Below are 27,597 nucleotides of genomic sequence, written 5' to 3'. Positions count from 1 at the left end.
CGAAAGTAAATTCCCATTAAATGTTTACGTAACCTAAAATTTACTGGTTACGGCATGTCGCAACTAACAATTATGTAAAAATGGTTTGTCGATATCTTATTAGATTTCTGAAAATAAGTGATAACTAGCCAAAATCAAAATTTTGAACATGACCTTGACCTTTGACCTTGACCTCATTTTCATTTTTATTGACTAAGGATCTCAAATCAGAAGACCCTCGGCCTCTATCACTTATGGTTTTCCAGTTACAAATACATTTCACTTATATCAAATACAAAAGGGTAAATAACTCTCATATGGAATCTCTATACGACTTCGGTTAAAAATTAAAAGAAACATCCTGAAGATATAACAAGCAATTTGGAAAAATAAATTTGTCTGTTTCTTTTACGGTTGCCAAGTTTTAGAAATAACAAGAAAAACAGTCTTCGGGGAGATAACTCTTACATGGAAAAGTATTCGGTTAAGCAGTGTCAGTTTCAAAAGCGTATTAACTGTTCGATATCATAAACAGAATATATAAGCGATATCTTCCAAAACATCAAAAGAGCAAAGGAAAAAAATTGGGTGGAAGAAAAAAAAATAATTAAAAACCAATTGTTTAGAGAACAATTGAAGGTCTTTCCACTGGATAGGATACATTTTGATGTGAAAAATAATAAAACTCGATAAAAAAAGGTAAAGTCAGTGCCAAATGGTAGCTTATTGTATGTTGCAATTTAAAAATATATGGTTTCTTCACATTTTTGTTTCAAATAAGGGAGATAAGTTGTTACTTCCGGTTTGAAAAATGTCAATTTCAGTCTCATTTTATAGTTTATTTGAACTGATTCGAAAAATATATATGGTTCCATTTACTTATACATTAAATAAGAACAAAAAATGGCTACTTCCGGTTTACAAAAGGTCAATTCCATTTGATTTCTTCAAGGTCATATGACTTGCAACTTAATGCACAAAGTCCCATAGGTTTATCATGCATAAATTAAAAGTTAAAGCAAAGGTCAAAATCTAGAACATCAAATCAAACTTTGACCTTGACCTCAATTTCAAGGTCATGAAACAAGGGTCTCAAATCAAAAGACTCTCGGCCTCTTCTATAGATTGTTAATGAGTTATACTACCATACGACTAATATTAGACATAAAAGGGGCGTAAACTTCCATTTAATGTCTCATACCCTTTCAACTAAAATTAACGTGTAACGACATGTCGCAGTTAACAATTCTGTAAAAAATATTTTGTCGATATCTTATAAGATTTCTGAAAATTAGTGATACCAAGCCAAAATCAAAATTAAAACATGACCTTGACCTTGACCTCATTTTCACTTTTGGCCAAGGAACTCAAATCAAAAGATCCTAGGCCTCTATCACTTATGGTTTTCTAGTTACAAATACATATCACTTATATCAAATAAAAAAGGGAAAAGAACTCTCATATTGAATCTCTAAACGGCTTCGGTCAAAATTATCCTGAAGATATAACGAGCAATTTGGAAAAATAAATTTGTTGGTTTCTTATACGGTTGCGAAGTTTTAGAAATAACAAGAAAAACAGTGTTCGGGAGATACCTCTTATATGGAAAAGTATTCTGTTACGCAGTGTTAGTTTTCAAAAGAGTAATAATTGTTCTATATCATATTCCAAATATCTACAAATAAACAACATCTTGCGAAACAACAAAACAGCGAAGGAAAAAACTTAAGCGGAAGAAAAAAAAATAATAATTAAAAACCAATTGTTCAGAGAACAACTGAAGGTCTTTCCACCCCTTACAATATGCTTTGATATGAAAATATTAAAATTCAATTTGAAATTTCAGTTCCTATGGCTTTATAATGTATAAATATGAATTTAAAGCAAAGGTCAAAATCTAGAACGTCAAATTTACAATGACCTTGAGCTCAATTTTAAGTTTATAAACCAAGGACCTTAAATCAAAAGACCCTAGGTCTGTAATTCCAAATATGAGAAGGTCTAAAACTCCCTTTTTATGTCTATGCACCCTTTTAACCAAAATTTACAAGTTGCGACATGTCGAAATTGACAATATAACAAAAATATGTTGTCAATATCTTGAACGGTTTATAAAAACAAGTGAGAATAAGCCAAAATCAAAATTTAAAATATGACCTTGACCTTTGACCTTGACCTAATTTTCTTTCTTTTTTTTTGGACAAAGGACCTAAAATCAAAAGACCCTAGGTCTCTATCACTTATGGTTTACCAGAAAGAAATGCATATATCACTTATATCAAATTTATAAGGGGGGGGGGGGGTAACTATCATATGGAGTCTCCGGATAGCTTCGGTCAAATTAATCAAATCATCCTAAGGATATAACGAGCAATTTTGTAAAATAAATTTGTCGGTTTCTTATACGGTTGCGACGTATAAGAAGTAACAAGAAAATCTGTGTTTGGGAGATAAATCTTACATGGAAAAGTTTTTTGTTACGCAGTGTCAGTTTCAAAAGAGTATGTACTGTTCGATATCATATACCATAGGTATAAGTGACAACTGGCGAAACAAAAAAAAACAGCAAAGGAAAAAAAAGTAAGCGGAAGAAAATAAAAAATAATAATAATAATAATCAGAACAAAATCAAAAGGCATTTCCTCGGAAAGGCGGAAAGACCTAATAATCAGAACAATTCAATAGGTCTTTCCACTTTGCCGTGGAAGAAAAGCAATTATTATAGGTCTTTCCACGGAAAAGTGGAAAGACCTAATTAAACTGTTAATTGGTATAACGTTGAAGGTTTTTTAGTTAAATAAGAGTAGATTGATGTGATTCATTAAACATCATTATTATCATTCTGTTCTCCGAAATTTGTTAAGATATCTTTATCTAATTGAATAGTTATTTTTATATTTGTAATGTTTGTGCAACCTTTGTACTCATATATAATGTATTTATTGCGTAAAGGTATCGTTACTGGTAAGGATCCAATGACCTCGTCAGACATTATATATATATATATATATGTGTGTGTGTGTGTGTGTGTGTGTGTGTGTGTGTGTGTGTGTGTGTGTGTGTGTGTGTCTGTCTGTCTGTCTGTCTGTCTGTCTGTCTGTCTGTCTTCCTTGTAAGTTAAAATACAATACCTCTGACAGTTCTATCCATATATCTGTAAATTCTGATGTCGCTATTTTTGTTTCAATCGTATGAGCCAGCTTATTTCTGCGATATTTAATTCTGGCCAGGTCAGCCCCATCATGAATTTCATTGGTAGGAGGGAGAACGTCAAACCCGTTAATTGGTTGTTTAATTATAGTGAGGTTTCTAAGTATGCACACCATCAATGTGATGTCAAAATCTTCAGAATTCGGTAAACCTTCAAAATATAAATCAAAATGGTATTTTAGCTTATAAGATATACATATGTTGTATGATAATTTGTGAAAGCAAAACGTACAATTTAACTATCAGAAATTAAGGTTATCTGGCGACAAAAACTAATAAGTATTATATTTTCTAGGCTTAAACAGAAAATATGTTATTATGAGAACAAAGTCACCAGTAACAGAATGAAAGTCAATAAAATCGAACATAAATAAAATAATCAATATGCTAGTGAATCTAAACGCGTTCACTTTTTCGCTACTGTTGCATACGCGCTAAACCATAATCCTGTTGACGGAGGCTGTCGATTTGTGAATCATGCGATTTTCTGCAACTTTGTATATTTCATTACTAAAAAGAATGATAACAATAGCTGAGGTCAAAGTTTCGATGTTTCGAATTTATTGTGATTGTTTACGTCATGAAATGAATTTTTGGTGCTTATTCAGCATACGATTTTGTAGTTACAAATTGTTTTCTCTGGGGAAACTCAACTGATCAATCAGGCAATTTTCTGTATAAAAAAAAACACAAATAAAAAAAAACTTGTACCTCCGTTATTTCGAAATAAGCGTTACCTGTAAATTGAATGTAACGTTTAGTTTATTAATATTGAAAATGTCGTCGTGCATACAATTCCAAACAACAAACCAACATTAAATACGTTTCTGTATTCTATTTCTTGTCTTTTTATTTGGTTAAACGAGTTATCAATTGTTAATTTTAGGCCCTTAATCATCTCCATTGGAGTTAGTGGTAAAAGATTGATGTGGCTTCCCACATTAACGTCGCCGTGAAAAAGTAATCAAACATGTATACATATAAAGGCATGGTTTTTCAAATGCTGTTCAAAACTAGTATTTTCGATATTTTCAATGCAACGTTATTTGTAATGCAAGTAGAATGCAAGGAAAGAAGCAAATAAGGCATGAATGATGTATAAAGTTTACCAGTTGCGAAAACGTAGCTCTATTGTCCTTTTAATTTTTTTTTTTGCAATCGCTCGTTTTCAGGACTGTATGAATAAGTTCTTCGATGGAAAGAGTGCTGGATCACGTGGGTCATTATTTCAAATTCGCAATCGCTTCAAATTCAAAAATGTGAAAAAGAAAAACAATAGATTGCATCATAGACACACAGGATTTTTGGACATTTTTCACTGAAGGCCTTGTCTTTGTTTTGTGTTGCAAATTGTTGACTATAACATCATTGGAGGAGATCCCCGATCACGACGGTGACATAACCGATTTATTAAAACACACATCAGATATGATATGGCCAGTAATAAACAAAGAGTCCTTTAATACAGTAATAGTAGATTTGGATAAAACAATACCGTACAACGAGAATAAAGAGGCCACAGATGACCTAGATGAACTAGATGACACCCTTAATTATGAGAAAATATTTAGTGATGATGAAGACATAGAAAATAGTAAGAGATTCAGTAATTACATAATTAGTTTTGTTGTCATAGGATAATTCAAATATTGATTTAACTGATTATCATATAAAATCAATAGTAAGTTGAGTACCACAAATGGTAAGCAATAATCAACTATTTTCATGATGAAGGATTTTATGAGTTTCAAAAAAAGCAATCTTTCCATTTACTTGAAAATCATTTAATATGCAAAAATTTCACATATATTATTTTGCATTTATATGAACATTTTTCTATATATTTGAAGATAATTTAATTTTGGATGTAACACGTCCTCTGATTGGCTGACGTTATTTTGTTATCAGCCCATAGACATAATTTAGTCATGTGACCGTGACGTCATCAACGTTTTTTCATGGTTTTCTAAGGCTTAAAATGAAATTTAGAATTAAATTATAAGAAATGACTATAATATTTTTTCTGTCTATTCGAAATACCATTAAAAAAAATGTGGTGCACACTGTTAAATAACCCACTACGCGCGTTATTCAGTGTGCACCACATTTTTTATGTTATTTCTTCATAGACAGAAAAAATATTACAGTCATTTGTGGCACCGTTAAAGTCCACAATTCCTCTAAAGTCCACAACACCGCTAAAGTCCACAACAATTTTCCGCTAAAGTCCACAACGCCGCTAAAGTCCACAAAATTTCCGCTAAAGTCCACAAAATGACCTCCGGTAAAGTCCACAAGAAAACACCGTTAAAGTCCACAACAACAAGTTCCGCTAAAGTCCACAAAAAAGCACCGTTAAAGTCCAAACATTTTTTTTTTTCATTATCAAAAGACAATTTTCTGTTTTTTACACCCGATATTATAGATCTAATTAAAAGCACGGACTTTTGTTCTTAGAAAGTATTTCTTGTCAGCATAAATTATATTTGTGATAATATAGTATTTGCTTTATCGATTTTTATGCGATTTTCTATCAATCAAACAGACAACATTTCTGAAAAGTTATCTAACTATTATACTGTTTTTATTCTTTAGGAAATATTTGTTCATCCACAAGAAACTCCAACATAGCGTTCTCTTTATTTATATGCTTGAGACATAATTTGGAGCCTATATTTAATATTTAAATTTCCTTTGCAATATCTATAAAACATAAGTAAGATTTCCATTCAGTGTCTGTTAGGTTCCACAGCAGCCAAAACGGTCCGTAAATCTCAAAAATAGACATGGATCCATCATGTTCTTTTTTGAAATCAAAATAATGATAAGGAATACCACACATTCATGCATTTTGTGGTGCTCAGCAGATTTCCATCACTCTTTGGTTTGCATATAAAAAAGAAGATATGGTATGATTGCCAATGAGACAACTGTCCACAAGAGACCAAAATGACACAGACATTATAAACAACTGTTTGTTTTGTTTTCAAAAAGGAAAATGAATGTGTTTCAGAATGAAAGATGAATTGAATAAATTATACGCGAATGTGATTCTGTATTGTATATTATCCATGATGAGTACAAGAATAAGTTTTTTTTCAACAATGCTACATGTATATATATGTTCCAGACAATATGAGTATATCTGATTTGAACCCTTACGCGTACAATGTGGACCATATAAGTATACCTGAACGTATACTCGTACTGTATGCGTATACTCGTATATTTTAGTATGAGGTCGACCATACATGTGCATTTGTCAAATTTATCAAGAGTCAGAAAATGAAATAAAAACTTTAACCAAATAAACTAGAGTCTCTAAAGAGCCTGTGTCGCTCACCTGTATTTATTGATCCTTTGAAAATCATGTAAAATAAGGTTAAAATCATAATTTATAGTATAAGATATCATTAGATATTAATATATATAATAATATCTAAGATAATAGCAAAGAACTCAGGAGCAGCAACCCAACAACTGGTTGTCTGAAAATTTCAGGGCAGATATCTCTAAATCTGATGAACATTTTTGCCACCGTCAGATTTGCTCTAAATGCTTCAGTTTCAGAGATATAAACCAAAAACTGATATTATCCTATGTACTATTTTTAGCCATGTCTGCCATCTTCGTTCGCGGGCAGGGTCATCGGACACATTTTTAAAACTATATACTCTTATGATGATTGTGGATAAGTTTAGTTACACTTTGTTTAAGTAATTTCAGAGGAGAAGATTTTTGTAAAAGTTAACGACGACGACGACGACGCCGGACGACGCCGAACGCAAAGTGATGAGAAAAGCTCACTTGGCCCTTCGGGCCAGAAGAGCTAAAAAGTGACGCTACATTTTTTAGTATGAAATTAAGTTCAAATGCTCAAAATGCAATTGAAGTTATGGAAGTACATACATGTATATTTTGGAAGATAAGTTTTTAGAACATTTAGGAACGTTGTACTTCAAAAACCGATAAGCCAGTAAAGTAAAATGGTCAGAAGTATTTGTCACCTATAATAAAAGACGTATTTGTGTGTTGAGAAATCCAGAACTAATAAAAATAAGTGTCTTTGAGCATTGGAGGGTGTGGATATAGGATAAAGACAGGATGTGGATATAGAGTAAAGGCGATAGGAACGTTCATCTTGCATTGAGCCCGAACACCAACAATTGTTGAACTATCCTATAGTCATATTGATTGATAAAATGTACGTCACATCAAAGTTCACGGTATCGCTTTCAGAGTTAATTTCGTTTCTTTATTCTCTTTTAAAGATACTTTTTTTAGTATTTTGAAAAGGCTAAATGGAAGACTAGTATGAAGTTTTAAGCTGAAACTTTTACGAATTATATAATATCAAAGAATGTTTCTGTTCTTTTCAATACAATTTTATTGGTTTAATACTGTAGAACAGATTTAGCGTTTTGTGAGTTTATAGAAATTAATCTTGTGAGTAATTTTACATGTGATTAAAACAATTTACCAAGATAAACAACTAGTGTATGTAAATTTTCTTAAGCCCCATTTATGGGCATTGGTTTTTCCTTTTGAATGGTTTTACACTTGTAATTGTTGGGGACTTTTATAGCTGGCTGTTCCGTGGGAGCCAAGGTTCCGTGTTGAAGGCCGTTCCTTGACCTATAATGGTCTTTTATAAATTTTAACTTGGATAGAGAGTTGTCTTATTGGCACTGTTACTCATACCACATCTTCCTAAGTTCCTATATCGACCAAATCAGGTTTTGTTGTGACATTTTGGTAGAAACCCATTCAACGCATCGATATCTGATACTAATCGATAAAAATTTTACTTAAAGCATAGAATATTTCCTTTTTTATTTGGAATTTATCATACTGGCTTCATTTTTCCGCTCTGAAAATCATAACAGAAATTAATAACTTTTTTGAAAGTTTTGCGACAGGAGACCTTTGGGATTTCATAAACTTAGTATATTTTTTTGTTTAATGATATAATCAAGATTGTTGCATGCCGTTCAAATGTTATAGATAAGGAGGCACATTTGCTTTGTACATTAATTATGTCAAAAAGTGATTATATGCAAAGAATAAGAGAAAAAAATTACTTGTTGAATGCAGTAATAATAAATAACGAATTTACAAACTTTTTAGAAATGATGTCCAAATTGGCCATCAAGATCAAAATTGATAGAACAAAATCATATACCGATACTGTACTTTTTTCATGTATCAAACTGATAAAAAAAAATACTACCGAGAAGAAAGGCCAATGCTTTGAATTGTAATAACGGGATAAAAATAACGAATAATATGTTTTTAACAATAAAAAAATTGGTGTGGACTTTAACGGTGCTTTTTTGTGGACTTTAGCGGAACTTGTTATTGTGGACTTTAACGGCGTTTTCTTGTGGACTTTAGCGGAGGTGATTTTGTGGACTTTAGCGGAAAGTTTGTGGACTTTAGCGGCGTTGTGGACTTTAGCGGAAATTTGTTGTGGACTTTAGCGGTGTTGTGGACTTTAGAGGAATTGTGGACTTTAACGGTGCCACAGTCATTCCTTAATTAAATGAAGACGAGTTGGGTATGGTAAAAAAAAGTCTGGCGTGCAACTTCAAGCTAAGAAATTATTTTGTAATGTGTATGATTTTGTCACTTAAAGATTACTGTTATCAACAATCTATTTCTCTTCTTCACATATACTCGCCATGTTGATATAGATGATATGGACCATGTTGATATAGATGATACATATGGACCATGTCTGTATGTATACATGCAGTATGTTGTGGCATGGCTTTAAAATGATGGCTTACAAAGATGCCGAAAGAGAAAATTATGGCTCATCTTCATGTTCCACTTAAGATTTGTCCATTAGATTGTCTAAAATTCTGTCCGCAGTGAAAGAGGGTCTTCAGAAATACTATGAAACTGTTTATTTGCGTAGTGGTATTAAACATATGTGGATTCTTAAAAATTCTAAACAACTTCTAGACAATTCTAAATCTCGGTCTTTTTCTGAAATTAGTTCTATCAAAACTTTTGATTTTTCAACCCTGTATTCCACCATCCCCCATGTGAAATTGAAAAATCGCCTTAAAGAAATAATCCACAATGCCTTTCAACATAAAAATGGTAGCATACGCTATAAATTTATTACTTTGGGATTTCATAAGGCATATTTCGTTAATAGTGACAAACAAAAAAGTAAAACATGCTACACAGAAGAACAAGTGGTCAGTATGCTGGAGTTTCTTATCGACAACATATTTGTTGATCATGAGTTTGGAGGTAGACTTTTCCAACAAATTGTCGGCATTCCTATGGGAACAAACTGTGCGCCTCTTCTTGCCGACCTCTTCTTATTTTCTTATGAATAGGAGTTCCTCCAGACATTTGTCAAAAACAAGAGGATCAAAGAAGCCAGATTATTTAATTTCACTTTCAGATATATTGATGATGTTCTTTCCATAAACAATCCGAACTTTTCTGATTGGGTTCCATTAATGAGGGTTTGGATGGGGTTAAATGATTAAAGAATAATGCCCTTAAAAAATGAAGATTAGAGAATAATGAGCCAAAAAATAGAAGATTAGAGAATAAAAGGGTTAATTTTTGGAAGATTAGAGAAAAAAGGGGTTAATTTTTTAAAGATTAGAGAAAAATGGGGTGAAAATTAAATGTTTACAGAATAACAGACCCCCCCATCCATACCCTCATTAATATATCCGCCTGAACTAGAGATTGTATTTCTTTGGTTCTTATTACGTGACTCTGTACTTTAAAAGGTCCCGTCAGTATGATATTGTTCTATTTTATGTCATTGTGATACATTTCTATTGTGAATTACAAAATACGTTGAACCATAAACGCCAAAAATCATTCAATCGCGTAGTGGAATTAACTATTTGTGGATTCTTATACATTCTATAAATAACTTTTGGACTATTTTCAATCTTGGTCCATTTCTGAAATTTATTCTTACATATTTTTGATTTTTAAACCCTATGTGCTAACATTGCCTATGTAAATTTTAAAATTGTTTGTATGCACATTGAACGACAAATCTGTGTGACGTATAAAATTTTCTGACGTCTGACACACAAATCAATGAATTGTTTGTATGCACATTGAACGACAAATCTATGTGACGTATAAAATTTTCTGACGTCAGACACACAAATCAATGAATGTGTTTGTAGATAGATGTTTTTGTGTTCTGTTAAATTGTTCCTTTTAAAATTGTTATACGATGATGACTGATGTACCCATATTTTGACTATTTTATTTAATGTGTCTGTTTAGTTAACGCATCAATGTGAATATAACGGAATTTGATGAGACTGTCATCAAAGTGAGAGGGTTAGCGCTATAAAACCAGGTTTAATTCACCATTTCTACATTTGAAAATGCCTGTACCATGTCAGGAATATGACAGTTCTTGTCCATTCGTTTTTGATGCGTTTTGTTATTTGATTTTGCCATGTAATAGATTTTCCTCTAAGTTCAGTATTTTTGTGATCTTACTTTTTTTGGTAATGTCGTCCGATTGGAAAACTGACATGGTCAGTTTCTGGGAGAATGGGCACAATAAGTGCCTGATACTTGTTCATCGATTACTAATAGTTATAACAATTTACGTCAAGTGAAAAAAAAAGTTTATTCAAAGAAACAATTAGTACACCATACACTGTCAATTTAAAGATTAAAAATACATATATTCTACCCCTCAGAGATAAATCTGGAAGGGAATTCAAATTAATTTATTGCAATGATTTGATTCATTCTTGTATTGGTGACCATCTGCTGTTGTTTGCTTTATGGTTGAGTTGTTGTCTCTTTGACACATTCTCCATTTCCATTCTCAATTTTATTGTGTAACGGTAGCTGGTTGCCTAAACATCTGATTCCAATTTTAGACAATGAAAGTGTTTATCATCTTGTTCTATCAAGTTAAATGATTTAAAACTCAACCAAAAAATATTGAATACAACAACAACTCTAAAATCATGTATTTATGAAATGATACAGACCAGCACTGTGATTACTGTATATGTATACACATAATGTTTGCTTACCTCGTATTGATTAAGGCAAATGGAGATAATGTGCATTTGACAAGAATATTTATGAAAGAAAAAATATGGGTCTAAAGGTCTCATTAATCACAGAAGATAATTTATGAACCATTTCAAAACTTCTTAAGTTGTAAAAACCACATTTTATTTTTAAATATTTGGCTTTTTTTAACAGCTGTTGCTGAATGGCTGCCACAACGCCTTCAGGAAGAGTTAACATGGAATAGTACAGCCAATCTCTCTGGTAGACCAGGCAATAATTTGGCCTTAGACCTTGAGAATGAGTTTCAAAATAATGAATTCAAATGTAAGTATATATTGCAGTGATAACTTGAGAACTGACAAATGGGTTTTATTGAAACTGGGGTAGGGCTGTAGAAGCAATAAATACCAAGGGACTTAACTCTTTCAAAATGTGGCTACCAATTTTTATTAAAAACTTTTAGCAATTATCTAACCATCTGAAGAAAACAGCAGAACAGTGAATTGATTTTGACAACAACAGGTAACAGTAAAAAAAATCTTTTCAATAACAGATAACAAAGAATTAAAAACACCTACAACACAAGAAACAACTATGTACATAAATGTATATAAAATATGTTTCCTTTTATTTAATTCTCAAAAAATTTTCAGCAAACCTGAGAAATGCTCACGGCCAATACTCAGATCGGCAGGTGCAAAGGTGCAGCAGACTTGTGGGTAGCCTGGAAAAGGGAATAGAAAACATTTTTGAGTAAAAAAAATGCATCAATATTGTAAAAAGGCAAAATCTTCGAGGCATTCACATAAAGATCTGGTAAAAAAATTGTTAAAAGATACTTGCCAGAAAATTTGTTTGACAGGAATTTCCGAAGACAACATCCTGGTTTTAGTGGTTTCAACAATGCAGTCGTTGTAAATCAGCAAGAGAAACTCTCTTGCCGACTCAAGAAGTACTCAAAAGTTTTAAAGGATGAAGCATACATTCTTGAAGATTAGAAAAATTGATTTTATTTGTTTTTGACACATTCACACTGTAACTGACAAATATTGCAGCATTTACAGAAACTACAATTTCATTTGATCACATGATCCGCTGCATTTGTGGCTAATTTTTTCATAATTTCCAATCATGTGGCACTCCCATTTTTAATGTTTCCACGTAGGATTTGCATGTCATGCTCCACATGTATGAGGGAAGTCCTAACAGCATAATAACATGCGACAGATGGTTGCCCGTCCCTTCCAGCACGACCAACCTCCTGCCAATACTGTAACAGTGAGTCACATGCCCCCCCCCCCCCCCCCCCCCCAATGAATTACATACCGAATGTCTGGTATGTTAACACCTAACCCAAATGCAACGGTGCAAATGAGTAGTCTAACTGGGGACTCAGGCTTAAGAAAAGAGGATAGAATTTTTATTTGGTCGCGATCTTCTAGGGCACTATGAAATTCCCCAACAAGACGGTTTTGTGATCTCTTTGTCCTGTCTTTATATCCATCATCACGTAGGTTCCCTATTATGTCTCTGAACAATGTTCCTACTTCATTTACACTCCAGTATTATTTTTAAGGATGATTGTTAGGAAATAATGGTGATTAAAACAGTCAGGAGCCTGTAATAAATAAGGTCGTTAGATTTTTCGTTTAAATTCTTTTACATCGTCATTTCTGGGCCTGTTATAGCTGACTTTGTGGTATGGGTTTGGCTCATTGTTGAATGCCGTACGGTGACCTATAGTTGTTCATTTCTTTGTCATTTTTGTCTCTTGTGGATAGTTGTCTCATTGACAATCATACAACATCTTCTTTTATATATATTGATACAATATTTTTGCTACCATGGATACTTATGTATTTCATGTACAGGTTACTCTGCAAATCATTATTGTTACTTGAGTGGATAGTGGAGACAAATACTCAACCAGTTACTGGTTATGGAAACTTTTTACCAGATTAACAAAATTTATTTATGCTGTTATTGTGACTTGCTCTTGTATACTAGTATATAGATTTAAAATCAATTTTTCTAATCTTCAAGTAACCATAGCTAGCGAATTATTTTAACTTTGAAAGAAATTGATTGATTTTGATAACAAGAAATATGTATTTTATATATGATGCTTTCTGCTACAATGTTGTACCACTGATATTGCCTTTCTACAATATTGATTCTTTCTGCTACAATATTGTACTGATATTTCTACATCTATATTAAGATTTTTTATGTATATATTTATGTCTAAACTTTGTATGTAGACTTTTTTTATCTTGTGAGCATCTGTACTTTGTTTTCTAAACAAACATATGCAGTGAATATGTTCATTTATGAATGGTGTTTAGGCAAATCTTGTTTCAACAATCTTCTTCATAACCAATTTAAAGTGTTAGTTACCTTACATACAATATGGCCTTATCTGCCCCTATACCTTTTTCTTTAATTTCATCAAGATATCACTTAATTTTTACTAACGGTTCCATGCCTGGTTCACTTTTGTATTTTAGAAATATGTTTGGTCTGTTTGAAAAATAACGAACATGCTATATATTTGTTCACACTGAAGACAAGATTACATGAAAAGCACAAGAAAGGAGAAAGGCCATTATTGACCCCAATTTTTTGACACTCTTAAATATTCGATAATTGATTTTGATAATTAAAAATAATTAAAAATAATTTTGTTAATAGATTACAAACTTTTCAAGAGTTTGACACATCCCAGTTGTTTAAAGTGTGGTACTTAATATGGTAAAATTTATGTTTTTTGACAAAAAAGTATGAAACAAAGTAGATTGACACTTTATTTTACCAGTGCCGTTCATTGTTGCACTTTGATGTTACTGTTCCAGTGGTTAAATATTTTTGAGTTTATTGCATGTCCCCATTGTTTGCCTTTTTATACTGTGGAGATTAAACAAACCTGTCAGGACATAGGGATTCAATTATGAGATCTTGAATATACAGTTTTCTTATTATAGATTGTTACATGCTATCAGTACAGGTGGCAGTTAAAAGAAGGAAAGGTACATTTGTGAAATGGCTCCTTAACTCCCCAAGCCTCTGGAATGTTGTCCTGAATTTCTCGTCCCTATAATAACCAATAATTTCTAAAACTTATATGGCAAAAACATATTCATGTTTCAGGTGACCTTACTTCCTTAGTTTTTATGCCTACCCTAGCTCAATTTAATGGACAATTTTTTGCAAAACATCGCTTAATATCAAGATTTTGGTTAAGCTCATTTAAAGAAATATGCCCCTTTGAAGTCCATGTAGCCTATACAAAATGATTTAAAAAAATGAAATGATTTTACCTTCATGTACATACCCACCCTATTTGTTTAGCAATGTATAAACCTGAAACTCACATATATTTTGTTGTGGCCTAATAAGATTTTGTAATCACTTATACGATGTTTGACAAGAATGATTGTTAACAATTTCAGTCAATTTATGGAAAGCAATATCTTTTTTCCCTTCAATAAGATATTCTTGTATATATTGAAAAATAGTCAATATTTGTCAATCACGCCTTTGTATACATGCAGAAATTGCTTGTCTTATAGTTTGATTGTGCTTGATTGTATTTTTTTATTTAATATGGCACTAGTTAAAATAAAAAGAATATGAAATTTTATGTAGGTGATTTTATTTCTCAATTTTCTTCATCTTGCCAACAAATCATTAATCTATTACCAAATAATCGTCTTGAAACCACCAAGGTCCAGACACAAGGACACTCAACTGCAATTTTGGGAGGGTATCACCACTATGTAAGACAGGTTATATATATAAACCAAGAAGGCCACGCGATATGCATTTATAATTACTTTAATCTCATGTATTAATTAGTGTTTGTAATTACCAAGTTTCAAAGAGATGCACTTCATCAATAACAATTGCACAAATCTGTTTCTGATATACAGCTGACTCAACTAATATCTCATGCCAGTAGCAGAATTTCTGGAGACAGATAAACTAGGGAATACAATCCATTTTTTATGCCTGGAATAACACAGAGACCATTTAAATTTTCATAATGACATGAAAAAAATGTTATGGAGTGACTGTGAGTGCAAAAACTCATACAATACATTGAAAATATGTTGTTTTAAAGTTGATAATTACTTTTCGTTACTTCAATGTTGGCGTTGTAACCCCCTTCATCCTCGAATACAGCATATGCGCTAAAATAAATTTTTCAAATTCCCTGAAATAACTTTTCTGACATTTCTATTTTTTTAACTCCTCATTTTTTTTAACCATTTCTTTCCCAAATCCCCCAAAATTTACAACATTTTTAATTTTTAGGTGCATCAAGAGGTTGGAGACCCTGTATAATAGTTTATATAAACACAGAACCCATTCATGTATGAACCAATGTTGAACCTTATAGAGGGGGTCCACTTTTTCTCATTATAAAAATTACCAAGATGTCATCATTAACTGTAAAATGGTTAGAATATAGACCTATAAACATGATTTATTGAAATTACTTGGCATAGGCCTATTCAGCTCTTTTAAAATTAATTGGCTTTAATTAAATTGAGCCCCCCCCCCCCCCCTCCCCTTCTGGAATTATTTTTACGCCCTTTTCTGGTATTATATTTACCTTCTATTGTATCATCAGATATGTCTGTTCTTTGCACAATGCAGACGCTCGAAATGCCCTGTGATGTAGTTGCTGCACATTGATCGTAACTTTTTAAAGGTGAAAAAAAACTATCTTCATGTAATATTGGCATTATTTGGAAACAAATACTTTTCCCATATCCTGTTGGAAAAATACCAACATAATGGTTCCCTCTCAACACATTCTTAATGAATTGAGTTTTTTTTTCTTTTAAGGGGAAAGGAAATTTATATTTCCCCCTTATTTTCTTCTCATATATCTTTTCTACATCCATTGATTTTGGCTAAGAAAAATCCTGAGAATGTGTTTTTTACAAGTATCATATTTTTCAACTTTTGTCAATAAAATGTGATTTCAAAAAATGTACTTCAATATTATAAGTTTATTTTCTCAAAATTTAATGTGCAAACATAAAACATCAAGTCGAATAACGAATTTAAATGCCAACGAATTAGCGACTTTACCGGCAAAAAACGTAAACAAACCGTACACGTGTTTTGTAAAAGAGGGACGAAAGATACCAAAGGGACAGTCAAACTCATAAATCTAAAACAAACTGACAACGCCATGGCTAAAAATGAAAAGTAAAAATAAAATTGTAAGTGCGTTACGTCCCCCTGAAATCACGTGGTACAAATCTAGCGATCTCGTTTGATTCAAAAATGGCCGACGAAAAGGCGGAGCTTAGCTGAAAAGAAATATTTTGATGAATGTGGGCGTTAAATGAGGTTTCCGAAGGTAAATAACTATGGAAGGTTAAAGTAAAATGTGTCAGCTTTCGATTGATATACATTGTCTCATGCCCTCAAAAATTTTAAAGAAGAAAACGTCCGGTGTAAACATAAACACTGAGGACCAACTTATTCCATTTTTTACCTTTCAAGATGATGTTTTACCAAGTATGTGTTTTTATACTAACTGCATCATTACATCAGCAAACAGAGCAGCTTAGGTTTAACAATTTTAATGTAGTGCCACATTTTAACATTATTTCTGACATATTTTACTGTCAAAACTCGACAGGCACGTTCAACGTAACCCTAGCGAACGACCTAGATATTGCCAACCATCTATCCCAGTTGAGTTTAAACAACGACATCACAGACTTCTGATACTTCTCGTTATAAGTGGTGATATTTCACTCAACCCAGGACCAGCTAAACATCCATGTGGTCACTGCTATAAAGCATTTGCGTAAAACCACCGTGCAGTATTATGTGAGGCTTGCAACTACTGGTGGCACATTAAATGTGCCAATATTTCACCTACCAGTTACAATGATCTATGTAACTCTGAAGAACCGTGGTTATGCAATGACTGTAATTCATTTAAGTTAACCAATTCATTTTTTGATATTTCCTTACAAAACTCTACATGTATGAACACTAGCAACTCATCGTCATCTTCAGAAAGTTCAGGGTCTGACATCTTCACTGAACTTAGAGAAGCTAGGAAAAAGCATATAAACAACTTTCATATATGCCATTTAAACATTAACAGTATGCGGTACAAGTTTGATGAACTTAAACCAATTCTACTTGATAAAATTGTTGACTGTCTGATTATTTCTGAGACCAAATTAGACTCTTTTTTTAAAGACTCCTTATTTGAAGTCGATTGGTATAAACTACAGCGAAGAGACAGTACTCTTGATAAAACTAAATGGTTAATTTATGCTATTTATCGTCCACCATCAATGGCGAATAATATTTTTTATGACTCCATAAATATACTATTAGATAAAGGTTCCAAATTTATAGAAAATTATATGGTTATTGGTGATCTTAACTATGATTTTATGGTTAAAAGCAAATCACAAATATTGGAGGATATATGTGACATTTTTGATCTGTCAAATATAGTGAAAAAACTACATGCTATATGAAAGGGTATGAACCATCACTTGTAGATGTTATTCTTACAAACAGAACAACTCTTTGTTTCAAAACACTGAATTTTAACACTGGTGTAACTCTTAGTGATTGTCATCATATGATATCTACTTTTATAAAAGGTCATACACCTAATTGTGTAAACAGTAAGACACAATACAGAAGTTTTGAATCTTTTAATGTTGATAATTATATTAATGATCTTGATAATATAAATGTTTTACATGATTCAGATGAATGTATAGATGATATAAATTTGGTATATAATGATTTTGAAACAAAAGTCTCTGATGTGATAAATTGTCATGCACCAATGAAATACAATACCCTTAAAAAAACTCAGTACCATATATGAACAGAGAACTAAGAAAAGCTATTTTTCACAAACAAATGCTGAGAACAAAATTTGAAAAATACAAAACAAGCAAAACTTGGGAAGCATATAGAAGACAAAGAAATATGGTCACAAAATTAAAAAGAAAATCAGTGAACATTTATTTTCAAGAAAGATGTGCTGGAGGACAAAAATCAAAACACTTTTATAGCACAGTCAAACCATTTTTATCTAAAAAAAAATCTACCTGTAGCCAACAAAAAATTGTACTTGTGGATGATAATAAAATTTTAAACGACACTAAAGATGTCTGTGACAACTTTAATACTTTTTTGTTAATGTTGCCAATGACATAGGCAAAGGTACTATTTTTGAAGAAAAAACACATCCGAGTATTTTAAAAATTAAATCTCACATACAACATGATAAACCTTTTGATTTTAAACCTATACATGTTGACACAGTAAACAAACTTGTGAAAAAGATCAATATAAAAAAGCTACACTGGATAAAAAGAACTATAGACCTGTGAGCATTTTACCAACAATTTCAAAAGTCTATGAAATGGTTATGTCTGACCAGTTAACTGAATTTTTTGAAAATATATTTCATGCTTTTTTATGTGCATTCAGAAAAGGTCATTGATGTCAGACAACTTTGCTGAGACTCCTTGAAGATTGTGAAACAGCTTTGGATAATAATATGTATGTGGCAGCTATTCTTATGGATCTTTCGAAAGCTTTTGACTGTTTACTTCATGATATTCTTTTAAGTAAATTATCTGCCTACGATCTTTCTTCTAAATCAGTGAAAATACTTCAAAATTATCTTACAGATCGTAGGCAACAAATCAAACTTCAGGGAGTACTCAGCAGTTGGGCTGACATCCAGAAAGGGATACCCCAAGGCTCAATCCTGGGGCCCCTATTATTTAATATTTTTATAAACGACATATTTTATTTTATTGAACATGGTACCTTGTATAATTATGCCGATGACAATACTCTGTCTTATGCTGACAATGATTTTGATAATTTATTATGTACACTCGAAAGAGAAAGTGCTGTTTTAATTGACTGGTTCAGATTTAATTGTATGCAGGCAAATCCTGACAAATTCCAAGCCATTGCAGTTGGAAATAAAACATTTGCAAAAAAGCCTGTTTTTAATATACAGTCAGCAAAAATATCCTGTGATGAGATTGTCAAACTTTTGGGTATTGATATTGACTATCAACTTAATTTTAATCACCACATTAAAAATATTTGTCGTAAAGCATCCCAACAACTGAATGTTTTAACGCGCATTGGCTGCTACCTTACTAAATTGAATAAACTGACAATTTTCTACACATTTATTTTATCTAATTTTAATTTTTGTCCTTTGGCATGTCATTTTTGCAACAAAAATAACACCACCAAATTGGAAAAAAATCAGGAAAGGGCTTTACGATTTATATATGAATACTATGTTAGTTCATATGATGAACTACTTTTACGAGCAAAGGTTCCATCACTGAAAATAAGACGTATGCGTAACATGGCTATTGAGTGTTTTAAAATTTTATATAAATTGTCACCACCATGCTTACATGATTTAGTTGTTTTGAAAGACTGTAAATATAATTTTAGATATTCTAATATTGTAGATATACCTAGGGTCCGAACAACAACCTATGGTAAGAACTCTTTTAAATACACAGCTGCTGTTTTATGGAATGATCTACCTGATGATTTTAGAAAAATTGCTAATTTTAGTCAGTTCAAAAATATTTTAAAGTCATGGAATGGAAATGACTGTAAGTGCACAGTTTGTGCAGACTTTTAGTTTATATATTATGCAAATTTATTTACCATCTAGATCATATCCCATTTTTTCAATTTTTATGCTAAGCATTTTTACCAGCTTTTATGCCTAGTTTACACTTATATGCTTTTAGCCTTAATACCTAGCTTATGCTTATATTCTGCTTTTAGTGCTTCATTATTGTGCTGTGATATTTATTGCATGTGTACTATATTATGTATTGTATTGTTATGAATGTTGTACTGTTAAATAATGTCTCATATGTCGGTTAAAAGCTCATTAGAGTTTATGTTTGTCTATGTTTTATATACCATGCTGACTCTAAATAAAGCTTATTTATAACGTAGCGCACCTGTTTGAGAGCGCTATTTCGAGGGTTTTTCAATGGGAGTAAATCGTAGCTCTATGGTCCGCAAATATCAAAATCATCAAAAGGAGCTACGTTTTCGCAGCTAAAAGTTTACCTGATGGTGGAAACAAGAGATTTAACTGTGCTGAGTTCAACACTCTTATAGCTTTCAATCTAGATTCATCGTTTTTTAAAGTTGCAGCCAACACTGTTCGAGTCGGAAAATACTGGTCAAACTTTTTTCGAACAGCTTTCGGAGCAATGCTGGTGAGAAGTCGTGTTAACTGCAGATAGTTTTCCTCTTCCTCGCATATCTTATTCATATCGGACATCTGAAAAATAAGGAAAATAATTTTGAATGATTTACTCTTTCACAAGTTTTGGAATGTAAAACTCTCGTGCAGACCAATCTCCATCATTCAAAGTACAATCAATAGACTATTTTCATATTACCGACTTTTGACTCCGAAGTTTATATTTTTTCGACATGTTACCTAGGACATCCAGGTACCAAGTCAAGTTAGAGCAACGTAAGAAGTAACATCAAGCTTTACATCTGTACAATTCTTGGGGAAAATATACTGCTTCATATTTTCTTTACACGACAAACTCATCGGAAAATAGTAAAATTTCCCCTCAAATTACACCGATTAAATGTTTGACTTTACTTATTATGACTGATCTTAATTGACCGAGTACCAGGATGTCGTAGGTTGTCAATTGAAAATGGATAAAGATGTAGAAGCAATGTGTAGAAAAATGACAAATGATAGATAAAAAGGTTGATTGAGGGTCTACATGGTGTAGACACAGAATATAACAGTGAACTTAAAACTCAAAATCAAAACAAATAAAAAAATGGCGTCCTACAGTGAAGCGCTGTCCGGAAAAAATAATAACACAAACAAAACAATGACAACGATGTCAACACACATGATACAAATGACAATCAACCCAACTCAACTTCAGCTTCAGCTTCAAATTCAAGTAATTTTATAAAACCCATATTTCTTAAAGATAGCGACGTTCATGGTTCTGTGAAACCGGAGCGGTGTATGTGGATAACAAATGTTGAAATTTATAAAGCTGTCGGAGAAAAGGTCCCCGCGGAATGTATTAAAGGCATCCAACGCATTAGAGAAATGTGGCGTATCTACGTGGATAATGAGGAAGACAAACTGTCGCTGTTAGTGCAAGGTATAACCCTACGTGGCAGGCAGGTCGCCTTGCATTCAAAAAACCTTCATAATCCATCTAAATTATTACAACCTGATACGATACGCATAAAAGTGAAAAACGTTCTTCTTTCAGCGGATGATGGACAGATTCATCGTGCTTTACCTTAACAGGGGTGTAATATTCAGGCTTTTTCTCGAGAAAGACATAGGATTGATGGAAAAGTAACAAATTGTGAAACAGGGGATAGGTTAGTTATAAGTAAATTACTTGAAAAATCCATTCCAAGAAATCTTCAGATTGGGAAGTACCTGTCAAGAATTTTTCATTCAGGTCAACCCGAGTTTCGGGGAAGACCAAATTTAGTTCATAAAGCTATGAAGGTGTCAAAAAGTGTCACAAATGTCTCAAACCAGGTCATGTAATGTACAATTGTCCAAATGATTGGGTCTGTAGGATATGTAACATAAGTGGACACAAAATGATAGACTGTCCAACAGAACTGCAGACTCATGATGGCAAGGAACAAGAAGTCAATGATAAACATGAAGAGACAAATACAGAACAAGTAAACGAAAACAACAAAGATGTTGAACATACAGAAGTCAATGAAGACGAACCTGTAACAGAAAAAATAAAGTAAAACTAAAAAGAAACATAACACAGGGAAATTGGGCTCTAAAAAAAGTGGAATGAAAACAAACGATGATAATGCTGGATGGTCACAACAATCTATTGAAAAATTCATGAGAACTTCAAACAACCAGATAGGTCTTGGTTTTAGAACTCATAGTCATACACCTCCAACACCACCAGAGGCACTTCATGATAGAACCAGTGACAGTCATGGACCAAAGAAAGCAAAAGCAAAATAGAAAACAAGTGTGTTTAACATCATAACAATCTTAAAGTATTTTAAAATAGCATATTTTTTAATCATACTAAAAATAATTTTAAAAAATATAAACGATGATAATGCCTCAGCTCAAAAACAGAGTTCAAATATGTTTATGGACCTCCAACAACATAAAAGATTAATACTATGTAACTATATTTATCTTTGTTGGTTTGTTTATTATCTGTGTGTCTTATTTTAGCATATACCATAACTAAAAATAAACAAAAAAAACTTTCAAAAGAAAAATTTTAAGCTCAAATGTAGAGTAAAATTGTTGATGAAACAAATAAAATCCAATAAGAAATACAAGACCTATGTCCAAATATATGTTGTTGTATATAAAATGATAACAGGAAGACTGGTTAAGAAAATGAACAAACTATGTCTTGTTGATATAGAGTATGTAAATTTGTTCAATTTTGAGTTTAACATAACATAGCTGATAGACTGGTTTTTCCCAAAGTTATTTTTAATTCTGTGTACGTTGTATACTATAAGTAGACTACAAAGAATCGAGTTGAACAAATTATGTATGCCTTTAAATCAGACATGTAGGAAAAATATTTCCCTGTATTCCATTATTTTTAACTACTGCAATGTAAACCAAAGTATTATGTGATTCCTTTTAAAATATTTGTATTAGACGGGTTTTTACCAAATGTATTTATAGTAGCACTCTATGAACAGAAGAATACATGTAAATTAAAAAAAGTCGACGATTGCATGCGTCACGGTTATATTTTCTTTTTAAAGAAATACGAAAGAATAGAAAATAATAAAACTATCAGAAGACTATCAAAACAAATATCCGTTATAGATACTGGAACTAAATTAAATAACTATAAAATAGTAATAAAAAATGGCTTACCTTGTACTGCATTACAGTTACCACAAAAAATTTTGATATTACAATATTTACACGAAGTTTTAGTTGCAATTCATTTTACCACAACACAAATGTGTACACAAATTTATCAGCGGCAAAGCTCCAAATTATGAGCCAAGTTACAAAGTATCACTTGTGTGTCAAAAGATATTGAAATACCTTATATCGCTAATTTGTCGACTTGTTTCGCTTTTAGGATACTTATACGCACAAATAAAATCCAATAAAAAATACAAGATCTATGTCCAAAATATTATATGTTGTTGTATATAAAATGATAACAGGAAGACTGGTTAAGAAAATGAACAAACATTGTCTTGTTTATATGGCATAATGTATTGTATGGAGTGAGATTTTGGAGTGAAATTTGATGAAAAATTTTGTAGTGAATAATTTAAAAACAAACTATACTGAAATAGAAATAAAAAAATGCATGCAGTGAAGTATTCGAATAATAATGTGAACGACCTCATATCAACAATCCTTTATAAACTATTTCAAATTCTCCTGATCCACTGATGCATAACTAAGAGTTATATAATTATTTAGCATTGTGATTTCCCAATCTCTTAAGAATCTGGCAGCATCCTCGTTAGGAGAATTTACATGATGAAAGTATTTTCATTTTCTGAATTTAATTTAGATGAAATTTGGATTTATGAAAAAATAAGTTATTAATTGGTATTACCTAGCTATCATTTCGGTATCAATAGAACACAATAATAAAAGATGAACTGCAATTACAGTGTTATTTCCTGGATTTACATTGAGAAAATATTGTTACACCTGGGGTGTGTGGTTAAACCTTCGTAGCAGGCTGAGCTATAAATATAAATATAAAACATAGGTAATATAGTAATTTTCAGAGGCGGATTTAGGGGGGGGGGGCAGGGGGCCCGCCCCCTTTTTTTGGGAAAACAATTGGTTGCTTATATAGGGAATCACTGAAGCGTGACTGGAGCGGGCCCCCTCTTAGGTCAGTCAGTGGGCCCCCACTTATGAAAATTTCTGGATCCGCCACTGATTTTTAATACAGGCACTGGTATAGATACATCAATAGTAATATAATATCATATATATATATGATAAATCTCCAATATGTGGATACATATTAACAAGAGAGATTGGTTAAATTTCAATATTTACAAAACTATTTAGTTGTAGTTATAAGGCATATAACAGCATTCCGAACTGGTCAAATAGTTGGAAACATAAACATTCCTTACCGACCAATCATCAATAAGTGTAACTCTCCTACGAGACGCATTGAAAGATTACTAGGTCTAATCTTAAAACCATTATTGAAGAGGCATAACTTTTACATTCAAGATACAAAAGACTTCATTAATAAAATAAAGTCACACGAGGTCACAAAAGAATGCATCATTATTGCCTATGATGTAACGTCGATGTACACAACTATGAACATTGATAACTTAGAAGAAACAGTTATCAATTCATTAGAATCCATTGACACACAAGAATATAGTTTCAGCAGATTTTACTATAATGTTCTTTAAACGGTTGCAGTATTTCTTTGCGTGTGAACTGGGTTATCCCAGGTTTCAGGTAATAATATATTATGCAAATCATTTGCGGGTTGTACCAATATATGAATTAACACTATATATATGTATTCAAAATATTAAATCAATATGTTTAAGCATGACACAAAAAGAGCAGAAAATTGATTATTAACTTGATCTGTAATTTAACACGGTTAAACTCAAATCACCATCTCCAAGCATAGTGATAAACAAGAATGTGTCCATAGTACACGGATGCCCCACTCGCACTATTATTTTCTATGTTCAGTGGACCGTTAAGTTGCAGTCATAACTCTAATTTGGCATTAGAATTAGAAAGATCATATCATAGGGAACATGTGTACTAAGTTTCAAGTTGATTGGACTTCAACTTCATCAAAAACTACCTTGACAAAAATTTTTAACCTGACACGGGACAGACGGACGAATGAACGAACGGACGTACAGACCAGAACACATAATGCCCCTCTACTATCGTAGGTGGGGCATAAAAATGTTGAAAACTGATTAATTAATCCTAAGTCCAAGGGTCATAACTCATAAATATCAGACCGAAACAGAATTTAAACTTCATCTGTAACTTGTCATAGTAAAACTAAAGGAGTAGGTTCAGTAAGACTCCTTTTTGGCCCCAAAATATAGCAGTTTTAGAAAATTGTGAAAATGTAATCTTTAAGCTATATTTTGGAAAGTAAAATGCTTCTGCTACATAAATATGAGCTGTTTTTGACAATACAATGCACAAATATCGCGTTCTAGCATCATTAAGTCATGTTAAATTACTGAAATCTTAGAAATTTTAGCATTTTGGTTAAATTTTAGACAGTTTTCGTCTAAAATGAAAGTGGCCGCATTCGTGTTCATTCATAATATTGAAATGTAAGTTGTATTTGATGATAATACAAAACATATATAAAGGTTGAGGACGAACACGGATGCGGCCACTTTCATTTTTGACAAAAACCATCTGAAAAGTGACGTTTTTTGGCATATTTGATAGATTTTTCATATTTAAACTTGAATCAGAGGGTTTTTAATGACTAAATCAGTTAAAATCTTTCAGATAAATTATTCAAATCAATTAAAATAGACACTTAAGTGCTTAAAAAGTGTCCAAAAACTTTCGTTAGATGAACCTGAAATTTGAGGCCAAAATCGGCCCTTACCGGACCTACTCCTTTATTGGATAGACAGACAGACGGAAAGACAGACAGTCAGACGGAAAGCTAAGATCAATGTGTGTCGTCCCACACATAATTGTAAAAAATGTAAGTATTTAATGTTGTGCTGATCTAAAATTTCTTTGTGTCCTTCCTTCAATTGTTCTTTAATTTTCTGTAATTTTTCTTTATTTATTTTTAATGAATACTTGTTCAAAATTAAACAAAACATTTAACCCCCTGACATTCTACTACTTCTAGAATAATATACTATATACTCTAAAATCTCACCAAAAAAAAATCACTCCAAAATCTCACTCCAACACTCCACTCCAATACTCCACTCCAACACTCCACTCCATAAAATACATTATGCCTGTTTATATAGAGTATGTAAATTTGTTCAATTTTGAGTTTAACATAACATAGCTGATAGACTGGTTTTTCCCAAAGTTATTTTTAATTCTGTGTACGTTGTAAGCTATAAGTAGACTACAAAGAATCGAGTTAAACAAATTATGTATGCCTTTAAATCAGACATGTAGGAAAAATATTTCCCTGTATTCCATTATTTTTAACTACTGCAATGTAAACCAAAGTATTATGTGATTCCATTTAAAATATTTGTATTAGACGGGTTTTTACCAAATGTATTTATAGTAGCACTCTATGAACAGAAGAATACATGTAAATTAAAAAAAGTCGATGATTGCATGCGTCACGGTTATATTTTCTTTTTAAAAAAATACGAAAGAATAGAAAATAATAAAACTATCAGAAGACTATCAAAACAAATATCCGTTATAGATAAAGGATACTACAGATACAGTTAAGTCGGCCTCATATCTTGACTTACATCTAGAAATTGACAATGAGGGTCGGTTGAAAACAAGACTTTACGACAAAAGAGATGATTTCAGCTTTCCAATTGTGAACTTTCCATTTCTAAGTAGCAACATTCCAGCAGCACCTGCATACGGGGTATATATCTCTCAATTTTTACGATATTCCCGTGCTTGCATTTCCTATCATGATTTTCTTGATAGAGGGTTGCTGCTCACAAGGAAGCTATTAAACCAAGAGTTCCAAATGGTGAAGTTGAAATCATCCCTTCGTAAATTTTACGGACGCCATCACGAGTTGGTTGACCGTTATGGAATAACCGTATCACAAATGATATCGGATATGTTCCTTACGTCGTAACTACAATCCCTTTCCCTTTCCTGAATGTGACCTACTGAATTAGACTATTTACCGGATTTGTTATCACATAAGCAACACGACGGGTGCCGCATGTGGAGCAGGATCTGCTTACCCTTCCGGAGCACCTGAGATCACGCCTAGTTTTTGGTGGGGTTCGTGTTGTTTATTCTTTAGTTTTCTATGTTGTGTCATGTGTACTATTGTTTTTCTGTTTGTCTTTTTCATTTTTAGCCATGGCGTTGTCAGTTTGTTTTAGATTTATGAGTTTGACTGTCCCTTTTGATATCTTTCGTCCCTCTTTTATAGATACTGGAACTAAATTAAATAACTATAAAATAGTAATAAAAAATGGCTTACCTTGTACTGCATTACAGTTACCACAGAAATTTTTGATATTACAATATTTACACGAATTTTTAGTTGCAATTCATTTTACCACAACACAAATGTGTACACAAATTTATCAGCGACAAAGCTCCAAATTATG

At 32.2% G+C, this 27,597-nt stretch overlaps 1 long non-coding RNA gene across 1 annotated transcript in view; it reads right to left on the bottom strand.

Annotated features, from left to right (window-relative positions):
- Positions 1 to 27,597, bottom strand: part of LOC143084949 (uncharacterized) — an 87,897-nt gene that overhangs the window by 46,675 nt on the left and 13,625 nt on the right. Inside the window, exons 2-3 of the long non-coding RNA XR_012981216.1 lie at positions 20,356 to 20,572; positions 3,111 to 3,340 (exon numbers count right to left, since the gene is read on the bottom strand). This is a non-coding gene — a long non-coding RNA (uncharacterized LOC143084949). The remainder of the gene's footprint in view (positions 1 to 3,110; positions 3,341 to 20,355; positions 20,573 to 27,597) is intronic.

The sequence above is a fragment of the Mytilus galloprovincialis genome, chromosome 8 (genome assembly GCF_965363235.1).
Source record: "Mytilus galloprovincialis chromosome 8, xbMytGall1.hap1.1, whole genome shotgun sequence".
Taxonomy (NCBI): domain Eukaryota; kingdom Metazoa; phylum Mollusca; class Bivalvia; order Mytilida; family Mytilidae; genus Mytilus; species Mytilus galloprovincialis.
Note: the sequence above shows the minus strand (reverse complement) of the source record. Positions and strands in the feature narration are given on the sequence as shown.